General features: G+C 44.7%; 1 long non-coding RNA gene across 1 annotated transcript; it reads right to left on the bottom strand.

The window, feature by feature from the left end:
- Positions 1-315: 315 nt before the first annotated feature.
- Positions 316-11,717, bottom strand: LOC148224696 (uncharacterized). The gene is made up of 4 exons (XR_015801940.1): positions 11,328-11,717; positions 9,481-9,604; positions 1,129-1,267; positions 316-657 (listed from the first exon to the last, which is right to left on the bottom strand). It is a non-coding gene; the product is annotated as an uncharacterized LOC148224696 (long non-coding RNA).
- Positions 11,718-16,004: the final 4,287 nt, after the last annotated feature.

Genomic DNA, 16,004 nt, shown 5'->3' with positions numbered 1-16,004 from the left:
GAATAACAGTTCTTTACTAATATATCTAACAAGGCAAACAGCAGAAACAACAACAGCTATAAAAATTGACAACAAAACAGAACAGTATAGCTCAGTTCCAGTCCCTTTTGGCCAAGGCCCTCTCCCTGTGCTCAGTTCCCGGTGCTGTGGGCAGGGCAGGTCCCGCGCAGCTGAAGGGGCTGGGTGATGGCGGCAGCGGCCCAGGGGTGAGAGGGATGGAGGAGCCGCTCCCCCCTCACGGTGTCGGTCGTGGTGCTCGGCACAGTGTCCGGAGGCAGTAGGGATGAAGTGGGAAGGCAGCAGAGCGGTGTCTGACAGCAGGGAATGTGGCTCCCGCGATTGGGATTGCAGGGAAGGTGCTAGGTAGCAGCACCGGTGTCTTTCTCCAACTCCACAAGCGAGCGAGAGTGGGAGAGCAGGCCCCTGTGCCTCCTCTCCTTTCCCAGTGTTCTTCTAGTGACTGACCACCTTCTCAGTGAAGAGCTTTTTCCTGACATCCGACTGGAATTTCGCCCAATGAAGCTTTATTCCATTCCAATAACATATAGGTGAACAAATATGTCAACAGTCATGGCTCATGTTAAAACTTCTCCATGAAAGCAGGAATCTTTTGGTCTCTGGTGTTTATTTCAGATTCGAAAAACTGTCCAACTATACCTATAATAGAATCATAGAGTGGTTTGAGATGGAAGGGAGCCTTAAAAGTAATCTAGTCCAACCCCCTGGAATAAGCAGGGACATCTTCAACTAGACCAGGGTGCTCAGAAACCTGTCAGACCTGACCTTGAATATTTCCAGGCATGGGCAACCTCTTCTAGTGTTTTGCCACCCTTGCTGTGAAAAAACAGATCTGCCCTATATCTAGTGCATATCTACCCTCTTTTAGTTTAAAACCATTACCCCTCTTCATATTGCAACAGACCCCACTAAAATGTCTGTCCCCACTTATCTTGTGGTCCTCTTGAGGTAGTGGAAGGCTGCTATAAATTCTCCCTAGACCCTTCTTTTCTCTAGGATCAACAACTCTGACTCTCTCAACCTTTCCTCACAGGAGAGATGTTCCATGCCTCTAAAAACACAACTCAGATTCTGGAACAGCAGTGGCAAAGTGAATGCTTTAACTCTTACCAAAGTCAGGCTCAGTTATTTTCAGTGTATATTTTGGAGTTGTTTTGTTGTTACTTAAATCCAATGCAAACTTGAGTTGAAGATCCAGTTCAAAAATGTGTCCTCATGACAATTCTCCAATGCAAGAACGGAGAACTTACTACAAAGAAAAAATTGTGCCTGTTAGAGAGACAGATTTGGTGAATTTTGACTCTAGATCTGCCCTGTTTCCAAGGAAGACAGCATTAAGGCCGTGAAGTCAGTTTGACTAGATTGGATAGTCCTCTGGAATAGGGGAAATGTGCTCATCATCAAGAACATTCCTAATATTCTATCCATACTCTTATGGATGTTCAATGCCAAAGGCAGCAGCCAGTATCAAAGCACATGCCCAAAGGCATGAGGCAGCAGTGAGGAGCACAGCTCCTGCCTGGACACCTGCAGAGCTCTGTTTGAACCCCACATACACTTTGCTGCACAGGACAACACGAGCTCCGGCTGTACCTGACAAATCTTCCAGCCTATCCCAGAGTTAATCCACATCATTCAGAATAATGTTGGTGGAAACTCCTCTGAATTTTCATGTCCAGCCTAAAAGCCTCCACCTACCATGTCCTTCTCAGCTCCTTGAGAGCAAACAAGGGTTCACTCCTGTGCAATGCCATGCAGCAGCTTGGCTTGAGGCTGTCCCTGTACACTCCCTGGACTGAAAACTGGGGCATTCACCCAGGTCTGCAGTTCTTCAGTATCTTTGAAAGCCAAATGATTTGGGTTTTATTCTTTTCTCATCCTCTGTTGCTACTTGTGTCCGGGATCAGATGGATCTTCTCATATTCTTCTGATGGAGCTTCTCAGGCTTGTAGTGATAGTTCTTCTCCTTACACCACTTGCAGGAATGCAGGGATGAGCACAGTGTCTGGCTCTGACACTGACAGATCTGATACTGCTCCCAGGGAGTTGCTCAAATGCTACAAAGATGAACCATATGGGCAGCCCCAGCACTTGAGGCCATTAATAGGAATTTTTAAGCAACTGTGATTGATGAGGCAGCTCTTACAAGTCTGAGATCAATGAAAATGCAACTTGATCTTTTGAACCCAACTCCTTAATTTTTTTGTTCCTTTTTCTGCAGAGAATCCTATAAAACCATTTCTGTGCAGACAAAAGCTGTCTGGGACACTTTATGTGGATTTGTCATGCATTTTCCTTTTTCCTCCCCCTCCACCCTTTTTGCAGTTTCATATGCAGTTTGTTTTTGAGTCTTTCTCCAAGATTCATACAGCCCAAGATCGGCTTTTTCTATAATTGTAAACGGACATTGTCTTGAGGGTGTGTTTTGAGACTCATTATTTTTCTTTGGTTTTCAATTTAGATATTTTTCTCCTCGTTATTATCTGAACACCAGGGAGAAAATAGTGGTAAGGAGAAAGAAAAACAAAAGTCATTGAGGAGAGAGAAAAGACTGAGCAACCTTCAGAAGAAAGCAGGGAGCCCAAGCAAAGAATAAGAGAGAGGACCATGTCTAATGAGTCTTGAATTATCCAATATTGATGTTTATCCCTCAGGATCTGCTGACACAAATTGACTAAAACATCTCCATATTCCAACATTTGCTATCAGACTCTTGACCAACAGAGCAGTTGTTCCCAGTAACTTTGAATTGAGACAGTCCTTGGCCAAGATGTCAATAGGCTTCCACTGGCTGGATGCTCACAGAAATGGAAGCCTCTAAGAGGCAGCAGGTCACTTAGAACTAGAAGAGAATGAGCCTTGAAAGGCAGAGGGAGTGGGCAGCTTCTTAAAAATCCAGACAGGGAATTGGGGGGAGCCTGGGGAGTAGGGACAGGGAGAGAGGGCAACATGGGGAGCTGTATTTAGCTAAGGTCACAGCTTGGAGGCACACAAGAGGGTCCAGGTGCAGGAGGGAAGAGGCCAAAACCAGTGCAGTGGCATGGGTGAGTTTCATGGAGCATAGAGAAGCATGATGCAAGAAGAGAATGGTCCAGAATGAGGATGTGAATGGCAAAGAGCTGCAGAGGAGATGAGGGGTGCACATCATTGAGGAAAATTGTGAGAAAGGTGAGGGAAGAGCCTTGGAGGGGTTGGGGCTGCTTCCCTGCTCTTGGTCACCATTGTCAAGGAGGAAGGAACTTGACAGAGCACACAGTCAACTTGGAAAAAGAGTCACTGAGGGCATTCATGGGATTGGGAGCACCTAGTTCTTCATCACCTTTCAAAAGGACAAGAAAAATTGAAGCTATTCCCAGAATCCAGCAACACAGCTTGCCTCTAGACAACTGGTCATCAAAATAACCTGTGAACTTACATTGGGTGACAAAAATTCCAATACACTCTGTCTCTCATTTGCTAGGGAAAGAGTCAAACCTTTCCTCTGAACAATACCTGGGATTGTTCCTTACATTATCAGGTTTCCAAAACTAATCCCTGCAGGATATGATCCTTGGCAGGCAGAGAGATGGGTGGTTACAGCTGCAGATTAGGAATGACGAGTCCAGCCCATGCCTCTGAAGCTTGCATCCACTTCCCAGGAGAAGGATAAGCAGCTGCCAAGCAATGGGAAGCGTTCGTGCCCTCTCCAGACCTCAAGCACCCAAAAGTGTTCAAGCACTTGGATACATTCTAGCAGTGGGCACAGATCCATCTGCAGCTGTATGCAACCCAGAGATGTATATCTTCAAATGAGCCCTTTGATGGTATCACAACATGGTTGACTTCCAGGGCCTCTCTGGGGTCTTCTAGAACACCCTTGTCTCTGGCTTCCACTCCATATTTGACAATGTGGCGTCCCCAGAGATGCACTCACACTAGATGAGTTCTTCCATTAAAACCTTAATATTTGCAAAACTTCTGTTGCTCCCTCAACAGAAATACTACACTCATTTATCTGATGGTACTGACTCAGACGTACTTCAAGCTCAGGAGTGTGCCAGTAGCAACGTTACAAACCTAAGCGGTTTGGGCTTCACAGTCTTTTCTTTGTAACTAATCCCCTTGATTAACATTTTCCTTAGAAGCCTCAGTAGAGCAGTGAGGAACACCAGCCTGGCAGCATTAGAAACTGGAGCTGGATCCCCGGAGAGCAGATGTAGGCTGACAAAAACAGGGCCAGCTTCTCACACCCACACAGGGCTGTGGCCACACAGCTTGGCTTCACATCCAACTCGGAGTGACAGCTTCAAGAAGTGAACGGCGAGCTCAGTTGCCACTTCTTTCTCAGATGCTGTGTGCAATTACAGAGGCTGCCAAAAGCCACAAGAAGGCAGCCAGACGCCCTCCCTGCATGCTCTCAGGGTTGTCTCTTATGAGCACCTAGAGAAGCCCACACTTCTCTAGGTCAGCTGCAGCACAGGGCTGAGCTTTACCAGAAGACCCAAAACAATCACCCATTGATCTGTCTCACATCCTCTTGCAGACAGTTCCTCAACTGGGCACTACTTGAACCCAGGTGAGTGTTTCCCTCGTTGGAACAGCAACAGGGTTTTACAGAGTCTCTGTGACTGCTCACATTTGCCCTTTCTCCATCACAAGCGTCAGGGAATTCCTAAATGTTTGTAAAGAATTTCCTTTCAGTATTGCTCTCTCTGAACCCCTGTTTATTTCTTTCATTTCTATCTTTTATTCCACTTTTAAACTTCCTTGAAAATGACACTGACTCTCCTACTTATAGCCACTGCTCTGGAGCTCAGTCAGCCTTGTTGATCCCAGCTGCAAGTGACAACACTTCTCACTCTTTTATATATCAGCTTAACAGCCTGATAACAACTGGGCAGGAGAGAGTATTCCTGGCACTCTGAGCATACTGTGCAAGGCTTGTAGTGTGGCACCAGCTCTATTTTGCTGTCTCTCGCTCCTGAGCTGTTACCTTCTGACTGCTTGAAAATTACTTAAAGGTTCATATGGTCCAAATTAGGTAAATGACTGAGCACTCGTGATGCTGTAGGTTACTGAAAGTATTTTAGGCAGAATTTTAATATTTCATTGTATGCCTGCAAACTCCTGAGATTTCTTAGGAAGCAAAATTCGAGTTTTGCAAACTACAGAAATGTTTCATCAGCTGAGGATTTGAACCCTACTTCCAAGCTCATTTAATACCTTTTGTAGCACACTGATGTTCATACAGATATAAAACAATGTTTCTACAAGAATATTGTTCAGTTCTCCAGGACGTTTCTCCATTTTCCTGCGTGAGTTTAGGACTAGAATTGTTCTTCAGCCAGTGAACATTTTCGCTAGGTGTTCCTTTAAGACACATGCTAAGCATCTATGAAGCATTGCCATTATCTTGGGTTGCAGAAGATATTATGTGTATAAAAATATCCATTTTGAGCTCTGCCTGGCAGAGTCCTCTCTATTGCCAGTAGTTCTTTTCCAATCCATCTGAAGAGCTTCTTTCCAGCTACTCTCCCTACTCTTAGCCTACCTACATCTGCCCTGCCCTCCTGCTCCACCACCTCTGCTTCTCATCACCAAAGCAAGCTCCAGCATGTTCCAGAGTACATTTGGTGACTTGAGTTGCTGAAGAATAGGCAAATGGTGCTCCTGGTGTGCAAATTGTTACTGCACTCAACAACACTTTCTCAGAGCTGCTGCTAAGTATATAGGTGACACTCGAAAAGCTTAGGGCAAAAGTTTTGGCTTCTCTGTTCTCCAATACCCTAGACCCCTGACCTGTGTATTGTTTTGGGGAGCTCCAGAGTTTCCTCTGTTAAAAAAAAAAAAAAAAAATTACTCTTCTCTAGGTCTTCATTCTTTGAGTCCCCAGCACTCCCAAAGGAAATGTGTTTTCAAAATGCCTTTAACACTTAGACTGTCCTTTTTAAATTTTAGCAAAGGCTGGAGGATTTGCCAGTGGTTTTTCTTTCCCAGCATGAGCCAAACATGCCTGCCAGATTTCTCAAGAGGGGATGTAAGATTTTCCAATTTCTACATAGGCCAATGAAGCATTAAAATATCAAAATGTAAAATAAATGTGTTTTATGAAAGGATTCTCTGTTGTCAAGGAAGGAGGGCTGGCTAACACCTGAGGGTGCCGGGAACTTCTCTGCTCTGTGACCTGAGGCCTGTGGGAAATGACCTTTACCAGCCTGGAGGCACAGGAATGAGGTGGTGCCAAACTTCCCCTCCACGTGTTGTGGGCAGCTTAATGGAAAAACTTGTAAATATTGCAGAATGTCACTAATTGTTATTAGTATCACTGTGCCTTTAGGTAGAGGCATGTGCTGTGCATTTTAACCTCTGCAACTCGCTTTTCCAAACAGTTAGCCACTGTTTAACAAGGAAAGAAAAGTCAGAGGTTTCATGCTTGCAGGAAGTCTATGGTGTTGATGGATTTGCATAATATTCAGAAGAGCTAGAGTTACATGGCAGTGACGCAGTTCTACAGCACTTGCTAATTCCCTCTTCTCCCTAAGTACTTCCTCCTGCCTCCCACCTTTGGCCCTTTGGACCTACCCACCCTGTTACTTCTTTTTCTCTGGGCTGTGTCTGGAGTTGCCAAACAGCTGCAATAGGTATGGTCATCCAGATGGTCTGGATGGGAACATCAGATATTTGTCTCTTGATGTGTCTTGCCATCTTCCTTTCCATACCAACCCTTTGCTCTCCATTCTTGCATCTATTCCAGCAACTACAGCAAACCAGGTCTTAAAATCCCACTTGATTGCCTAGCAAAGCAGATCACAGTGTTCTCAGAAGTGTTTGTGCAATGGCCATCTTTACATCAGACAAGATTTATATTTGTCATATTTCTATCCAGAGTTTAGGTTTCACACAGATACTGCCCCATCGTTACACACACGTGACAGCTTCTTACTCTGCAAAGTGCCTGACAGAAGTAGTGCAGCTGTTGTACCATCTTCACCTCTGATTCTGGTGAAAGGGAAAAAGCCTCCCATGAACCATCCAACAGTTTTTCAAGGGTGACCCAGGAAAACTCCCTGGAAATGCCCTTTCCTCTTTCTACCTTGAGAGCTGGTTTCAATTGCTCTCCTTATGTGGCAAATGGGGGTAGAGGTGGTGACATCAAGCCCTTCTTGGCAGCTCCCTTTTTACGAGGAAGCATGCATTCAATTAGAGGATTTTAATTAAAATACTTTTCTGTAGCATCCTGTTTCCAGGCTCTGCTGTAAATTTAACTTGACATTCTCTCATTTAACAGGTGGGTGAGATTATTGTGAGAGCTGCCAGATGGAAGAAAGCAGCAACAGGGCTGGCTGTTGAGATAGAAGAATGAAGAGAGGAAGAGAGAGAGAGGGCAAAAGAAAGGAGTGGGACAGATCTGCTGCATATCTGTCAATATTTACTATGCAACATGTGATCCTTTTCTGTGATGGTTCTTCTCTGTCATATGTACATGACTTTTAAAATGTCTTTTGAAGGATAAAAGCAGTAAACCCAAGATCACCGCAGTTGCATTTGATTTCCTTTCCTTTTGGATCAGAGCAGTTCAGGAAAAACCAATGAATGGCAATTGATGCAATATTCAAAATACCCTCAGAGCTATCCCCAAAAAAGGAAAAAAAGCCCACTCTGATCTGGCAGCTGAGGAGCAGAGAGCTTGTGAGGCTGCAGTGGCAGCCCCGTGAATGGGCATTTCACCAGAGGTCTCTTCTGCCATTGCAGCTGTGTCACCACCAGCTTCCAGATGCAACAGGTTAAAGGATATGGGAGAGTAAGAGATTGTTTTAAAGAGGTTAAAACTCAGCAGCTAGCAGGAGCAAGGATGAGGAATGTGGAAACCTGCCACAGTTGGGAATCTCAGAGGTAGAAAGGATGGGGAGAATGGGTGGCCAGGAAGGAAAATGAAAGGGACCAAAAGAAGAGAAAAAAAGGTAAAGACAGTTTGGGAAAGAGGAACCTTAGGGAATGGGGAGGAAAGAACCACTCAGCATTTCTGAGGATAGGGAGAAGACTGAGAAAGCCACAGAGGTAATGAGGACACAATGGAGTTGAGAAAGAACAAGGATGAAGAAGAACAAGGACCCTTACACTCTCATTTTCCACCTTGAAAGCAACAAAACTTATGGAACCTAAAGACCAAACTTGAAGCTGATGTGTATGGGTAACAGCACAGTTGTCTTTCCACTGGGCTATGTTGGGCTGTAGTACTCTAACCCACCCACCACACAGCATGTGCTGCCAGGGGTGAGACCTCCGTGACAACGCAGGGTGGAGGCTGCCTGTGGGAGCACCGAGCTGAGGTGCCAGGGTGTTATTAATCCTCAAGAGCATTGCACACTGATTTCAAAAGACAGAGCACTACTGCAACTAGTCTCGTTTGCATTGGTTGCCTGAAACAGCTGTTTTCAAAGGAGACTTTTGCCACAGAAGGCTTAGCAGATAAGGTGCTACTGGGAAAAGTGCCTGGTAAGCTCTTGTCTTTTCCCCTTTCCATTTGGTATAGATTGGCTTAGGCTCCAGCTTCCGAGGCCTGGAGCTTTCAAACCTATTGATTCCTTCTTAAGATTTGTTGTTCTAACTTCCAAGGCCTGCGAGTAAATCCACTGTCTGAATTATTTCATTGCAGACTGATGAACTCAAAATTGTTCAAGTAAGCACTGACAGTCCTCATGATTTTCTCACGAAGAGTGGGATTTCAGACACAGCTATGGTGAGGCTTTGCCTCCATCTAGCAAACTGAAATATTTCAATATACACCAAAATTGAAACATATGGTTTTGATTCTCCAGATGGGAAAAATCCTGTACAAAACAAGCTCCCATTAACAGAGTTGGAGAGAGATGAACCCTCACAATTTCAGAGGAAGATTCTTTACCAACGATTGTAGACATTTGTACAAGTTGAAGCTTACATCAGAAAGTTATCACACAAAATCAAGTGCTTTGGCTAGCAAACATACTTTTATTAGTCACTTCATAATCACTCTTTTAAAAAAAGAGTTGTTAATTTTTTCCAACAGGATTTGCTCTCCATATTATGATACCAGTGGTATTTAATTGCATCAGTATACTTTAATTCCTTACCAGCCATGTCTACTATGTGTCTTTGTATAATTTTCCCTGGGATTCACACCAGGTTAATGTGCCTGTGTTTGCTTGAGCAATCCCATTTATTCCCTTTAACACAGGAACACCAATGAGCTTTTTTCCCAGTTATCTGGAACTGTCTCACTCTTCCAGGACTCAAGAAATAGCAAGAGGAATAGCTCAGAGCCCTCTTCAGTAAATATTTTTAAGCACTTTGGTAAAATGTACCTGGTCTGTGGACCTTAAAATGTTTAATTTTAGTAATTGTTCAGAACCTTCTCGAGTTACTCTTGGGAGTATTTTCACAGATTGACAGGGAAACAGTGCCCACCAGGCTGTCTGCTGAGACCTCCTGTGTATCACTAACCTGTGGTACACATGTTGTCTGCATCATTTCACATTCAGTTCCAAGGAAAAAAGCCAAGGACCGGGAATGACTGAATCTTCTGACAAGCCCTGTGCCGCATCCCAACAGGAGCAGGGAAGCCTCCCTGAAAACAAGCAAAAAGAGTGCCCTGTACTGCAGAAGAGGAAACTGCCTCCAAGACTGTGCCAGTGTGAGCTTGGGGAAGCCCCGTTTGCACCTAGAGTAAGCCAAGGATTGTGAGCCTGAGCAAAGGAGCACAGGGTATCACCCCCAGGCACCTGCAGCAGATGTGCTTTGGAGCACAGACCAGCTCCCCCTCAATGAGCTGCCTTCTATTTTCTGTGGTTTCTCAGCCCGCAGGAAAAAGCAAAGCAAGAAAAACAAACGTTACTTCTTACCCCAAAAGCCTGAAAGCACACTAGAACATTTCTGGTCAGCAGAACACCAAAGGGAAACACCCTTCTGATACCTGCAGGGAACTAGGCAAAATCCAGATGAACTGAATTCACTTTCAGCTCTTGCTCATTTGGAGAGTTATAAAGAACTGAGGGCATTTGCAGCATACTGAGGGCAAAGGGAGGTAAGTTTTTTACTGAGAAATCCAATGCAATTGACTTTCTCTGATCCTTTGATTTACAAACTGTGGACTCTCATCCTGGAAATGAAATAGGCATTTGCAAGTTTTAAAATTTTCCTGTGGCTCTATTCTTTCCTAACCCCCAAGCAAATGAATCCTCCAAAACTTTCACATTTTCCCAGATTCACAAGATTTGTGTAAAGAGTATGAAAGGATTTAGGAAGTTCAAAAAACTTTGTTGTTTAATTGAAGTAACTTCTGTCTCATGCCTTCCTGTGCTACAGACTGCAAACTTTTTATTCCATCCATAATATCATACTTTGTTTTATCTGTATAGCAGGAATACAATGTGCTGTGAACACTTCAGACTTTACAGTCTTGCTGTTAAAGAGACCCATATTCAAGCAAAGCTTTGTGGAGGTAGTATTGGTTTTTTAATTAGCTTTTATTATGCTGTTGTTGTTGTTATTATTGTAATTGTTATTATTTTTGTTATTACTATTATTATTATTATTATTATTACTGTATTTATTTAACAACATTGACCTTTAGGTTGTTTATCAACTCCTGTTCAGAGCAAGAGTTGGTATTGAACTATCTCATCCCGGATGCAGGACACTGCATGTAAAGAAATTAGCACATATTATTTTTGGAAACTCTTAGAAGTTTTGTCACTAGTAACATGAGAAGTCCAGCAAATACTCTCCATGTTCTCCTTGGCCAGATGGCTGTCATTCCCCATCCTTAGTGAAACCAGCTGACCTTTATCCCACACACATTCAAATTTTGTGATTCTGGAACAGTGACCCTTGAGCACATTACAACCTCTCTGATGCTTAAAGGCACAGCCTCTCTGCTGCCATCCCTGCTGGACAAGTTGTGGCTGTGAATTTTACTGACTATGCTTGGTTATCATGAACAGGTGGGATAGAGAAACTTTGATTCACGCACACAGAGGTGTCTCAGAGCTTGGACCCATCAAATGGTTTGAGAAAGGTGCCTCAATGTCTCTGCTACTTGCACTTTGCCACTGCAGAGTGTACAGTCACCTCAGGTCAACCACATTCACCACGGTCTGACTTGATGCTCACCCAACTTCTTTGGAGACAGAGATCTGTCTGTGGACAAAGCTCAAAGGGACACAACTGGGAAGATTTTTTGTAGCTTTGTATGTACAAATGTGACCTAAAGTTGTTTTTTGAAGTTTATGTAAATACAGGTTATATTCTGAGGTTGTTGCTGTAGTAACATTGCCTGCAGGATTACTTACTCCAGATGTTGCCAAGTTTAAACATTTGGACTCTGTTTTGTGCCACAGACCACTGCTCAGACCTCTTCATCTCCCATAGTCTTTTTTTTTTTTTTCCTGAGGAAAAAAAAAAGGGATAAAGTGATTTAGGAAGAGTTAATACCCCCGAACAGATGCACCAGCAGGAGATGTGACAAAATGTCAAGTGGAATGTGCCTGAGGGCTTGGAATTTGGCCATGGAAGCAGCAGATGAGTCCCCAGGATGGCATGTCCCCCAGAGGCCGGGCATACTTTGGTGACAGCTGTGATTTTTATGACCCGGCTTCGATGACAGTTTGGGAAGGGGTCAGCTCTGCTCTCTTCTGACAAGAATTCGGTTTGTCATCAGATTCTAAAATCCCTCTGATTTATGGTATCAGCCACTGCTAGCATTTTACTGAGATGTAAGTCCTCTCCCCACTCCCTGCAGACTGGGAGGTTAAGGCCCAAACCCTGATGTTCAAATTAAATTAATCCTGAGGAAAAAGGAAGCGGTAGGTCATGAAGTGACAGGAGACACTAAAGACCGAGCTCCAAAAATCTTCCATTAAGAGCACTTCATCTGAAAGCAGGCAGCTCTTCCACCTCCATCTGGGCACCAGCTTCACCCCCACAGTCCTCAGCCTGCCAGACACCTTGGTACAATATTGCCTCGTATTTGCCAGTGACAAAGCAACTTCCCAGAAAGGTGATCTGCTTGGATCAAAAACGATTAGGTGTCAAAGTCCTCCAGCCGCACAGGGGAAGGGCCATGTCAGCACAACACTCCTCGGCTTCTCAACTCCCACTCAGTGTGACCATGGTGTGCATTTCCATGGTCACTTAGCACCCAGCAGGGGACCCACATGGCAATTTCAGTCAGTCATTAAGGACACAGGTAGTTTCTGCTTTCCTCCTGGGTTTTCTGAGCACTAATTTTTTTTTTTAATTTTTCCCCACTCCTGGTAAGACACAGTAGCACAAACGTTTCTCCTGCAAGCCAGGAGCCCAACTCCTATCTCCATCACTGTTTAATTCACATCTTAAAGGAAGATGTTATAGAAAACGGAGAACAAGGTAAGTCCATTCTGATGACTCTCTCAGCTTCCTCCCAAAGGGAGGTTGCTTCCTCCAAACATCACTGTCTCACTCTTTGTTTACCTTACAGGTACAGCTCTGTTGCCAGCCAGAGGCGTTGGCTTTTCCTGCTGGAAAACCCAGTTCCATTGAGGCTTCCTAGCAGCTGGAAGATCCAAAGGAGTGGGATATTCTTTGTGGAAGTGAAGAGAGGAAGCTGAAGGAGACCATTCACATATCTGAAACAAGAAGAAAGGACTGGCTGTGAAGCAGCCTCCCTGCAAGGGTGGGAATTCAGGCTAATGTAGTTGTGATCACAGAATTATTATAAAGTCCTAAAATGGGTACAAAGAGCCACAGGTATATCCCCACATAAAGGAATGAGGATCTGCTCCAATAATTCTCATGAATTCTGCTATAAATGTGTTTGCACAGCCCTGGGACAGAGGATAGAAACTTCAGGGACCACTTTTCACAGGATAACCAGGTTGGAAGAGATCTCCAAGATCATCAAGTCCAACCCACACACTAACACTTCAACTAAACCATGGCACCAAGTGCCACATCCAGGCTTTTTTAAAATACGTCCAGGGATGGTGACTCCACCACCTCCCCAGGCAAAGCATTCCAATACTTTATTATTCTATCCATAAAAACTTCTTCCTAATATCCAACCTATATCTCCCCTTTCACAGCTTGAGACTGTGTCCTCTAGTTCTGTCAACTGCTGCCTGGTGAAAGAGACCAACCCCTCCCCCCCCCCCCCCCCCCCCAACTACAGCCACCTTTCAGGGAATTATAGAGAGTGATAAGGTCACCCCTGAGTCTTCTTTTCTCCAGGCCAAACAACCCCAGTTCCCTCAGCCATTCCTCACAGGGTTTGTATTCTAAGCCCCTCACCAGCCTTGTTGCCTCCTCTGGACGCTCTCAAGCATCTCAATGTCCTTCCTAAACTGAGGGGCCCAGAAGTGGACACAGCACTCAAGATGTGGCCTCACCAGTGCCGAGTACAGGGGAAGAATGACCTCCCTGCTCCTGCTGGACACTATTCCTGATACAGGCCAGGATGCCAGTGGCCTTTTTGGCCACCAGGGCACACTGCTGGCTCATGTTCAGTCAGCTGTTGATCAGTACCCCCAGGTCCCTTTCTGCCTGGGCACTGTCCAGCCACACCATCCTCAGCCTATAGCACTGCAGGGGGTTATTGTGGCCAAAACGCAGGACTCGGCACTTAGATTTATTAAACTTGATCTTACTGGGCTCTGCCCATCCATCCAACCATTCCAGGTCTCTTTGCAGAGCCCTCCTACCTTCTAACAGATTGACACACACTCCCAGCTTAGTGTTGCCTGCAAGTTTCCTAATGAAAGACTCAATCCCCTCATCCATGTCATCAATAAAAATATTGAACAGGACTGACCCCAGCACAGATCCCTGAGGAATGCCACCAGTGACTGATCCCCAGCTGGATGCAGCACCATTCACCACCACTCTCTGGGCCTGGCCATCCAGCCAGATCTTAACCCAGCAAAGAGTGCTCTTGTCCAAGCCATGGGCTGCCAGCATTTCCAGGAGTTTGCTGTGGGAGACAATGTCAAATGTCTTGCTGAAGTCCAGGTACACAACATCCACAGCCTTTCCTGCATCCACCAGGTGGGTCACCTGGTCATAAAAGGAGATCAGGTTGGTCAAACTCGAACTACCCCTCCTAAACCCATGCTGACTCGGTCTGATGCCCTGGCCATCCTGTAAATTCTGCATGATGGCACTCAGTATAAAATATTCCATAACCTTACCTGGTACTGAGGTCAGGCTAGCTGGCCTATAATTACTAGGATCCTCCTTCCCAACCTGTGGGCACACATACTGAGAGAGCTGGAAAATTACAGCCTGAAAAATATTCCAGGCTGGAGCTTCTCAGCTCTGTTCCCAGTCGGATAATCTGGTCCAGCTGAAGGCTAGGGAGAATTTCTCCCAGGATGATAACTTGGTCAAAATAGAGAGGAATTTAATAACGAAGATAGAACACCTGTTGTGGTGCGTGACCAGGCCCTGGGAATGGGGTGTCTTCTCGCTGAACCAATCATCTTTTTTCTGCTCTTGGAGTTGTGAGTCATGCTATAAAACCAAGTGTGTTTCTGAATAAACTTTTCTCTCTCTCTCCTTCCTATCATGAAAGAAGACCATGTAGTAGTTGTGTGTCTTTTTTTCCACCACATCTAAAGGGTTAATACCCCTTTCCAGGCTACACCACCCTTTTTGTGAATGGGTATCACATTGGCCAGCTTCCAGTCACCTCACCAGGGAGCCAGGACTGTTGGTAAATGATGGGGGGCGGCTTCGCAAGCTCATCTGCCAGCTCCCTCCTCTCCCTGGGATGGATCCCATCTGGTCCCATAGATCTATGAATATCCAAGCATCTCAGCAGTTCTCTGACTGCCTCTTCTTTGATAACAAAAGGACCCTTCTGCTTCTGAACAGCATCTGCCAATCTGGGAGGACAGTTGTCCTGAGGACAAGCCATCTTCCCACTAAAGACGGAGGCAAAGAAGGCATTCAGCACCTCCGCCTTCTCCTCATCCGCAGTTACTAAGTTCCCTCCCATATCCAATAAAGAACAAAGATTGGTCTTATCCTTCCTTTTACCATCAATACATTTGTAGAAACATTTTTTATTATTCTTTACAGAAGCTGCCATTTTAAGTTCATACGGAGCTCTGGCCTCCCTAATATTTTTCCTACATGCCCTAGCAGCCCCCTTAAATACTTCCTGAGACACCTGGCCCTCCTTCCAAAGATGATACATCCTCTTTTTATTCCTAAGTCCCTTCAAAACATCATTGCCCATCCAGGCTGGACGTTGTTTCTTTGACTCATCTTTCAGCACACAGGGACAGTCTGCTCCTGTGACCTCAAGATCTCTGTTTTAAAACACATCCACTTTTCCTGAACTCCTTTGTTTTTAAGGGCTGCTTCCCAAAGAACTCTTTTAATAAGTCTCCTAAATAGGCCAAAGTCTGCCCTCCAGAAATCCAATGTAAAAGTCTTATTGATGTTCCTCCTAATATCACCAAATACTGAGAATTCTATATTTTCATGATCACTATGCCCCAACCAGCCTCCAACCACTACATCTGCCACCAGCACAACTCTCTTTTTGTGGAGATGACAGCAAAACATTCTAAGGCACTGGGCACCCTATGGCCAAAATGTGTGTGCTCCATGAGATCAAGAGATAGGAATTCTCAGCATGGAATTTGACACTCTTCTAGCAAAATATATGTATTTTCTATTTGGATGCACCACCGTTCTTGCTTAGAACCCTCCTGCTCTTGAGTCCTGTGCATTTTCATCCCTCTTTCTTCCTTATATTCTACCACATAGCATTATTAGCAGTCCAATTAGACATTCTGTCCATTCCCAGTTCTTTAAATGTTTTTGAAGGCAGAGTCTTACTAATTCTTGTCTGGTTTGAAAGACAGGTATTTGCTAAGGAAAGGCAAGAACCCCTTTCCTAAGATGCAGAGTGCAACCCCCTCCCTTCTAATTATTATAGTTTCAAATCAGAGGCTTTCAGGCAGAAGATATGGGGATAGGAATAA

The sequence above is a fragment of the Sturnus vulgaris genome, chromosome 2 (assembly GCF_052056855.1).
Source record: "Sturnus vulgaris isolate bStuVul1 chromosome 2, bStuVul1.hap1, whole genome shotgun sequence".
NCBI lineage: Eukaryota > Metazoa > Chordata > Aves > Passeriformes > Sturnidae > Sturnus > Sturnus vulgaris.
This window is presented reverse-complemented; position numbering and strand designations above follow the sequence as displayed.